This window comes from Ipomoea nil, unplaced genomic scaffold (assembly GCF_001879475.1).
Source record: "Ipomoea nil cultivar Tokyo-kokei standard unplaced genomic scaffold, Asagao_1.1 scaffold2280, whole genome shotgun sequence".
Taxonomy (NCBI): domain Eukaryota; kingdom Viridiplantae; phylum Streptophyta; class Magnoliopsida; order Solanales; family Convolvulaceae; genus Ipomoea; species Ipomoea nil.
The window spans coordinates 2,623,701-2,630,653 of NW_017618708.1; the positions used below are offsets into that span (position 1 = coordinate 2,623,701).

The 6,953-nt window shown below is 35.7% G+C and overlaps 1 pseudogene; it reads left to right on the forward strand.

The window, feature by feature from the left end:
• The first annotated feature begins 249 nt into the window (after nt 1-249).
• LOC109150758 lies at nt 250-6,093 on the forward strand (annotated as a pseudogene).
• The last annotated feature ends 860 nt before the right edge of the window (nt 6,094-6,953 follow it).

Here is a 6,953-nt window from a genome sequence, read left to right on the forward strand (position 1 = left end):
CTGAGAAGCAGTTCCCTCTGGCCAACCTTGATCATCACAAGATGGAACAACAATCATCAGCCCCTTCTTTGCCTATCATTCCGCTCTCCAACTGTGAAGAATTTGATTTTCAGGAGCATAATAACAATTCACAGCAAGTTGGCAGTGAGCAACGCCATACTGGCAGTCCTCCCTTGCTACCACACTTAGAAAATAATGAGGCATGCAATGGTGGTTAAGGCAGATTGAACACTCATGAGACATATAGTGATGGTAGCAATGATGGTGAAGGCAACTCAGATACTCATCACACTGCCATTCCTAATCAACCCCGGAGATCTAATAGGCAACGTCAAGCACCAAGCAAACTGCAAGACTACTACTGCGATGTTGCCATAAAGAACAGAACATCCCCACATATATTGTCAAAGGTAATATCTTATGATAGTTTAATGCCTTCACACAGACATTTCTCCATGGCAGTGAGCCAGTAACTAACATAAATGAACCCAAGACATATGAGCAAGCCATCCAACATGAGTGCTGGAAAGAGGCTATGGGTGAAGAAATCACTGCTCTACAGAACAATAGAACGTGGGAGTTAACTGATTTGCCTCCAGGAAAAGTTCCTATAAGTTGCAAATGGATTTATAAAGTCAAGCTTAAAGCCGATGGCACCATTGAAAGGTATAAGGCGAAACTGGTTGCGAAAGGGTATACCCAACAATTTGGAGTGAATTACCTGGAAACATTCTCTCCAGTCGCAAAAATAACAACCATTCCAACATTTCTGAGTGTGGAATTGAAGTCTCTAAAGCATGGCACATATATACATCAAATGGATATCAATAATGCGTTCCTTCATGATCAGGGCCGGCCCTGGGCAAGTCTGCCCAGGGCCGCCGCACAGGGCCCCCAAAATTTGGGGGCCCCTTATTTAAAAAAAAAAAAATTTTAGTATATATATACATCACATGCAGCGCAATGCCTCAATCAGCCAATCAACATTCAATTCAAACAAATCTTGAAAGCCAAGCCACAAGTTTATTAACCTAACCTAAATTATATAAGTGCCTTGATTAGGCAGTGCCGCAGTAGGCATCAATTAGACAATTACCGTAAGAATTCCGATTTCCGAATTACGAGCTGAGGACGGACAAATCGCAGACGAGACACACACAATTTTTGATTGCAGTCTACACTCTACAACACATGTATTTGTCTATTATTTAATTTATTTAATTTATTTAATTTATTTAATGAGTTTTTAATTTGAGTATTTGAGAATTGAGGAATTGCTGTTTGTTTCCTAAAAAAAAAAAATTACAGTTCGTTTCCTAAAAAAAGAATTGCTATTTGTGAGTTATTTAATTTGAGTTTTTAATTCGTTTCTTGATTAATTATTTATTTATAGAGTTCCTAAATAAATTTTTATTTTTCTTTAGGATTTTATGTCTTCTAGAAAATATTCATCTAGGTTTGAGAAGCGTAAAAAGAAAAGAAAAATTGAGCAACTCACTCAATCTCTAAAAGGAGCTCTTGAAAAATTCATTACAAAAAAAACTCAAACAGATGAGCAAAAAGATGAAGCCAAGGAAAAATTGTTAGATGCTAATCTTCATATAGAAGATCAAGATGATCAAGATGATTGTGAGATTGGAAAAAATTTAAATGATAGTGTGCACAACGATGATAGGTATCACTGTGACAATGAAAATAATAAGAATGTTGAAAATAGTTGTTTAGATGATGTTGGTCACCGTGATAAACCAAATGATTCGCTTTTATTTGACATATATGATCCAAGAAATTGGGATGCCCTTGATTCTAAATTAATAGATATTCTTGTGAAAGATGGTCCTAAAAGAGATTTATTAATAAACAAAGGTCCTAAAGATAAATTCTCTAGAAGATTTTCATCAGCATTTTACACAAGATATTTGTCAAATGGAGAGAAGTGTGATCGAGATTGGCTTGTATATTCAAAAGAACTTGATAAGGTGTTTTGTTTTTGTTGCAAGATTTTTAAAAAAGGTATAGGAAAAGGTGTTTTGGTCAATGAAGGTTTTAGGGACTGGACACATCTTGGTGTTAGACTTAAAGAGCATGAAACAAGTGTAGATCATATAACTAATATGAAAACTTGGATGGAGTTGCGTCTTAGATTACAAAAAAAATGAGACAATTGATAAAGTGGCTCAAGAACAACTTTTGAAAGAAAAAGAATATTGGAGGAAAGTACTATTTAGGATTATTGCAGCTGTGAAGTACCTTGCTAAAAATAACTTGACATTTCGTGGAACAAGTGAGAAGTTGTATGAGAATAACAATGGGAATTTTTTGGGTCTAATTGAAATGCTGGCTGAGTTTGGTCCTATCATTCAAGAGCATGTTTTACGTGCTAGAAATCGTGATATTCATCATCATTATCTTGGTCATAAGATTCAAAACGAATTGATACTTATGCTTGCCACTGCAGTTAAAACAAAAGTCATCAAAAAAATCAAAGAAGCAAAATATTTTTCAGTGATATTAGATTGTACTCCTGATGTCAGTTACCAAGAACAAATGTCTTTGATTATAAGATGTGTGGATATATCAACATATCCAATTAAAATAGAAGAGTTCTTCTTGGAATTCTTGGTTGTGAATGACACTACTGGCCAAGATCTTTTTGAAGTATTACAAAATGTGTTGATATCACTTGATCTTGATATAGATAATGTAAGGGGACAAGGTTATGACAATGGGTCAAATATGAGAGGGAGACATCAATGTGTACAAAAAAGACTCTTGGATATAAATCGTAGAGCATTTTATACTCCTTGTGGTAGTCATAGTCTTAACTTGACTTTGTGTGACGTTGCAAATAGTTGTGGCAAAGCAAGGGATTTCTTTGGAGTAGTGCAACGTATTTACACAATATTTGCTAATTCCACAAAGAGGTGGCATATCTTGAAAAGTAATGTAACAAATCTAACTCCTAAGCCATTGTCATCTACTCGATGGGAAAGTCGTGTAGAAAGTGTTAAAGCAATTAGATATCAAGTCAGTGATATTCGAGAAGCCCTACTTCAAGTGGCAGATACAGACAGTGATTTTAAAATTCAAAGTGAGGCAAAATCTTTAGCTACAAATGAGCTTAGTAACTTTGAATTTTTGCTAACCACAATCATTTGGTTCGAAATCTTATCTATGGTCAATATAGTTAGCAAGCAATTACAAACAAAAGATATGCTTCTTGATGTTGCTATTAATCAAATTAAAGGGTTAGTTTCTTTCTTCAAGAATTATAGAGAAATTGGTTTTTCTACTGCCATGGATATTGCAAAGGAAATTTCCACTGAATTAGAAATTGAGCCAGTGTTTCCTCAAAAGCGAAAAATTCGTAGAAAAAGACAATTTGATGAGAGTGCTGATGATACTTCATTATCACCAGAAGAATCTTTTAGGGTTCATTATTTTTTATACATTGTAGATCAAGCTATTATTTCATTGACTCAGAGGTTTGAGCAATATGAAGTATATGAAGGAACTTTTGGTTTTTTGTTTAGTTCTCACAAGTTACAATTGATGGCTGATATGGATTTGAAGTCTTGTTGCATTTGTTTAGAAGCAGCTCTTAAAAGAGATGAGCAGTGTGGTGATATTGACGGAAATGAATTGTATATTGAGCTAAAATTACTTAGAGAGATTTTATCGAAAGAAAATATAGGAGCAGTGAGTATATTGAATTCATTGAAACAGATGGGTTGCTTTCCAAATGCTACTATTGCATATCGAATATTATTGACTATCCCAATTATTGTTGCCTCTGCAGAGAGGAGTTTTTCAAAGTTGAAATTGTTGAAATCTTACTTACGATCAAGTATGTTGCAAGAGAGACTCAATGGATTAGCTTTAATCTCTATTGAAAATGAGATTTTGGAAGAAATTGATATCAAAAGTTTAGTAGATGATTTTGCGTCTAAGTGTGCACGGCGCATTTCACTTTTTAATTAAATGAAATTTTAGATGTATTTTTTTAATACACTATTTATATTTTGAATTTTTGACACTACTTTTTGAATAACTATTATTTATATATAAAAATTACTTGAAAAGGGGCCCAAATTAAAATATTGCACAGGACCCCAATTTTGATTGGAATGGCCCTGTTCATGATGATTTGTACAAGGAAGCCTACATGGTGTTGCCGCCGGATTTCAAAGCAGCAAACCGGATCAAGTCTGTAAACTTTTGAGATCTTTGTATGGTCTCAAACAAGCTAGCCGACAGTGGAACGCCCTTGACTATCCTACCCTTCTACTCCATCTATTGTGCCCATATTATCCTCTGTTACATACTAACATAGTAGATCGGCGTCTTAAATCCTTCCTCCTTTCTTATATCAAGATAGAGTTGAGTGTCATGTCGGTCATACCAAGATATCTCTTTGGGCTCTAGTTTAAAGAACATGAGTGGGGTTCATCAAATACTTGTTGACATTCGTCTATCCATTCAAAGGTAGTGTTCTTCAATAGTTTGAAACAAAAAAAAAAAAAAAAAAAAAAAAAAAAAAAAAAAAAAGATATGGACCAATCTGCTAGTTAAACCAAGAATCGGCCAAGTATAGCTAACCAACAAGTCAACAACCATTCAATCTCTAAATGTCCTTGAGATTCTTTGGAGGCTACATCGCAAATACAGACTTTAGTTTAGAGGGTCCATGGGACAGGGCATGTTTAAAGGTAATTTATATCCTACACCACGGCGCGCGTTGCACTGTGCGCCCATATGCAAAACGACGTCGTTTTAATTTTTTTTTTTTTTAAATTTCCCGCTCCAGTGTATGGCAGTTATTTTTTCTTTAAAAAAAAAAAACCCTGTTCAAAAATGTACATAATGTTATACTAGAATACACATAATTGTATACATGAATGTACATAATTATATAACAAAATATACATACTCTTTTTAAAAGATAATACACATAATCTAACATAATACATAATAAACATAAACTTTTAACATAATACACATCAACTCTTAACATAATACACACAAATTTTCTGATTCGGATGTACATAATTGTATAAAAAATGTACATAACTGTATGAACAAATATACATAATTGTATGAACAAATATACATAATTGTGTGAACAAATATACATAATCACAGCAACTTCCTACCACGCCTCCCAAAACGACCCCAAAACGACGTCGTTTTGGGAGGCGCGCGGCGCACAGTGCTACGCGCGCCGTGGTGTAGGGTATAACGATTGATGTTTAAATATGTGAAATCCATGCTTATTCTCCAAGTTTGGCTTTTGGGAGATAGAACAACATTAGCCAACCAAACATAAAGTGTTCTTTCACTATTTGATCTAAAATTTCAATTCATAGGTATTTAAACACAATCGATTGGAACAATGTTATTAAATGCTACCTACTTAATTGACTATTACCAATTTTAGTTTTTCGTCCAACAAAATTTAAGGATCATAACTGTGAATGTTTTAAAAATTTAGCAAACTAAAATAATTATAATTTCACTAGTAGCACGAAGTGACTCTCCCAAATAAAAGGTTATGGGTTCAACCCGCTATGATGGTTAAGAAAGTAGTTTATTAACAGATACTACATTATAACAGAGTCAATAATATTAAAAAATAAATTCACTAAACTTCACGTCTAATTATTTATATGATCTTATTTATATATTTTTTTTTGAAACCAAAGAGAAACAATTCATTAAGACCATAACAAATTCGAGATACAAGCTGGTGGAATATCAATCCACACCCTTGTGTCAGCTGTAGAATTGGTTGCCCGAGCTAACTCGTGGGACACACAATTCGCTAATCTTTTAACATGGGAAACTGTGACGTTCCCGATGTCATTAGCAATGGACAGACATTGCTTTACAATGAGACCTACATACGAATAATCAGAAGTACAATTATTAAACGCATTACAAAAATTAAGACAGTCAGATTCAAGAATAATGTTCCTGAGCCCTCTTGTTTTCAACCAAGCTAACGCTTCTCTAGCTGCCAAAGTCTCGGCCACCTATGGGTCCTTTTCTCCCGCAAGACTGCCGCTCCGTGCTGCTAGGAATTGCCCTTCGTGACCCCGAAGTACAGCACCATAACAAGCACCCTCCCCGCACATTGCAGCGTCGACGTTGCATTTTATCAAGTTCTATGGCGGTGGAGTCCAAACAGCAAGTTGCTGTGGTTGTTCAACTCGGCAGTCCGGTCTTGCATAGCTCTCTCGCCAAATTGCCTTCATTCGATCCCTCAGCTGCCGTGATGTGTTGATAGAAGGCGTCTTATTGTGCCAAACCGCATCGTTGCGTGCCAACCAAATAGTCCAGAAAATTGCTGCTAACGTTACTGCCTCTTCTCCCGTGGAATGCCCAATCTGATTATCCATCATGGTGAAGATGTTTCGTCCTTGTAGCACATCGTTGGCTTTCCAAATTTCCTGTGCAAATACACATTCCCCAAAAAGGTGTTCAATTGTCTCTGTATCAAAACCACACAGAGGACATCCGCCACCGATCCAGACGTGTTTAGTCCGAAGGTTATCGCGGACGGGCCGAATGTTGCGGGCGCAACGCCACAAAAGATTCTTGACTTTGGGCGGTATAGGAAGCGCCCAAAGAGAACTCCAAGCCTGGAAATCAGACACAATAGCTTGGCGAGGTGCCATTTCTCGAATCAAATGATACCCGTGTTTGATTGTGTATTTACCCTGAATATCCCCCACCCAACGCCAGCAGTCCCGATATTGAGTATGAACAGGAGTTGCTAGAATTCTTACCACATCGGTCTGAAGGAAAAGCTCTCGGATAACGTCTTCATCCCATTGTCCTCGGGCATAAATCAAATATAAATGTCTCCTTATTACATCTAAACAAAAATCAAATTAAATTTAAAAATATATCAAACTAACAAAAAAATTTAGAGAAATTAAATCGAATAAAAT